A 3,147-nucleotide genomic window follows, 5' to 3' on the forward strand; every position below is an offset into this window, starting at 1 on the left:
GACTCAATTATCTATCTCTTCAATCTATCTGCGTATTTGCCAGGCTTATATACTAAAATAGAGGGCGCCTGGAAAAGACTAGAGTTGCCAGGACAATTCACGATCCTTCTAGAAACTCATCACGTGTTACCAGCGTCACGTGATTTCTGCTTTCGTAATAGTGTTAATAACTACATATTGTGAATCTTACGTAGAAACAATGTAGATTACAGAAAACATACTACTATGCCTTTTATGTGAAGTATCACAAATATTTCAATAAAAAGATATTCTATTTTCCAGTTTTACATTTAATTAAGAAGTAATTTGATATAACTATGCTATTTTTTCTTTTTCGTCTTTGTCTCTGCATCTATAAGCAGACATTTATTGTTTATTCAGTCTCATTGTGGTATTCAGAGACTCAGATGTTCAACAGAAAGAAGATTAAGTATCTGAAATACAGTAGGTTCCAAAAACGTTATGCAGAGAATGGGAATAAAATGAACATGGACAGCTAAAGAGTAGAAGTGAAGAAATAAGCATAATCTTCATTCCAAAGTAAACAAATAATACTGACAAATTCTTACATTTATTGTTATAGGCTTCTCTGACTGCTAGAGTTAAAAAATCTTGTCTACACAATATGGTCAAATAATCTTTATCTATGCCAGACGAGTAGAGTGAGTTCACGATCCTTATATATCCATATTACATGGGCGTCACTAAGAACATCTCCACAAAAAGGAATAAACGTTTCCCGAATAAAGATATGTTCTTTCTAGATTGAAAGGGTAAAATTCTCAATATCTATGCATATGTAGCCAGAAAAACAGTTTATTTAAAGTTCTGATGGTATTTGACATTGCATTATTGTATATTCTCAGTATCTATGCATATGTAGCCAGAAAAACAGTTTATGTAAAGTTGAGATGGTATTTGACACTCCATGATTCCATCCAGTTCTTGCATCATTCAAAATTTGAAACAACTCTGGGGACTCTTAGCTGCATCGAAGCTAGGCTACCACATATCAGGGGTCGATAATGATGTTACAACATATCACCCTGCACTTATAACTCACTATAGAAGTGTCAGAAGCTACATGCATCAGTGCTACATTTGTCAGTTCATGATAGTCGAATTCCATAACTACTAGCATCAATATCCAAAGCACACTCCAAGGGTTGGAATAAATATTCACATTCGTACATGTACACAAAGTGTATATCAGTCTAAGTCAATGCAAACAATGGTGTATCTACCTTGGAGAAACTGGTTATGAGCCACAGATAGCATGGCATAAAACCTACAAAGTTAATGATATTATCATTTTGTATCAGGCAAGAGCAATTACTTTACTTTTGTGATATCTGGATCAATGGAGACCTGATTCTTATTTCAATGTACGTGAATACACATTTTCCTCATTTCAATTTGAAACCTATATAATTGATGTATTGGAATACCATCCTCATGTTCTCAGCTGAGACTTAAAATATTTAACCAAACATCAGCATGTTATCCACATCGACCTGATATCTCTCACACGGAAGGTCTGTAAGTGTAAGCTTATATCAGCCTCTCAAAACGATAGGTATTACCCAGATCAAATAATGACATGGCAAGGAATTATTACAGTCCTTTCCAAGTATTGAAAGCAGTCTTAGGTCTACTTTCACTGCACAGGTCAATTTGCCATTAGCTGAAAACCAGATCTAAAACTTTGGATAAATGAATGTGTTGCTGCACGTCCATGCATTTATACGTATATGGCTAAGGGAAGAAATCAGTGCCCGAAGTCAACACAAGGTTTTTTCTTCCCTCTTTTTTTTTTTTTTTTTTTACAATCACTACTATGGGTGACCAAAGAAACACTCTTTGAAGGTTGTATTATCCTGTGCTTCAATGTCTGCTGTCTGCTTAATTTCAATGCTGGAAACATACCTAGTGCTCCAAGAGAACTGCAGCGACTAAAGAATTATACAGACTTAAGTGAATCATTACCCCTTTCACTTTATGTAAATATACAATTTACTATCATCAAGTTCTATCTGGTTGGCATTGAATATCTTTTCCATAGAATTGCAGTTCAGGTGTTGGAAAAGGAAAATTAGCTGACACATTATTCATAGATCAATCTCTAAGGTACAATCCCTGAACCCAGATAACAGACAACTATCATTGTTCAGCTAGCAACAGTGTCAAGGCTAACTTAAATATGTATATTTTCACTTGCATCAAACTTTCCGCCATTGATCAGAATAAACTTTGCTCTAACTGGTCAAAGTGTTACCTTCATGTGTAGTTCTTGATATATGACAAAGTTATGTATAGTCTTGACCGCTCCAGTATCCACTAGAAATTTAACCATGTATTGCTACATGTAAGTACCACATGATGCAAAGTTCACTAATGTATGAATCATTCACCATAACATTGGGTTCAAGATAATTGCAGTGCTTACCCAAACTGGTTTGCTTGTTTGGAATTAAGCACAAAGCTACCCAACGGGCTATCTGTGCTCTGCCCACCACGGGTATCGAAACCCGGTTTCTAGCGTGGTAAGTCCGCAGATATACCGCTGTGCCACTGGGGGGGCACCCAAACTGGTAGCCAGATAAAACTCAGACTCATCTAGTATAAATTTGCCTTAACTTGCCATTAACACTCCTGCATCTGCAGTGTTAATTGGAATAGAATAGAATAGACAGAGTGTTGAAATTACTGCATCCAATGATCAAGTTAACCAGAACAGAAGCAAGGGTTCCTTTCTTACATTTGTAACTCTAAGCATCTTTGTGAGCTCAACTCTGTTCATGTGTTTCATCCCTGGGAATCCTTGTTGCTCCATTTCGGACAATAGTACCTGCATCATGATAATTCATGGTGTCTGTTATAGTGGAGTTGGTGTAGTGGTAGGTCAAACTATGGCGAGTCTTGAGAGCTGTCATTTACCCTGAAGTTTGTCTCAGAGCGGAATCTATGACTGCAGTTATCAATGCTGTGAGTTTTTCTTTTGCTTCGGCATATGTTTCAACATAACCACTTTGAACCACGCCACCATAGAAACTGTCTCCATCAAAGATCAGAGACCAGGTGGATTGAGAACATGGATGTAGCTCACACCATAACCGGTGAAAGCAAGACATGTTATAGGAAATGGCC

Source organism: Limulus polyphemus, unplaced genomic scaffold, assembly GCF_000517525.1.
Source record: "Limulus polyphemus unplaced genomic scaffold, Limulus_polyphemus-2.1.2 Scaffold910, whole genome shotgun sequence".
NCBI lineage: Eukaryota > Metazoa > Arthropoda > Merostomata > Xiphosura > Limulidae > Limulus > Limulus polyphemus.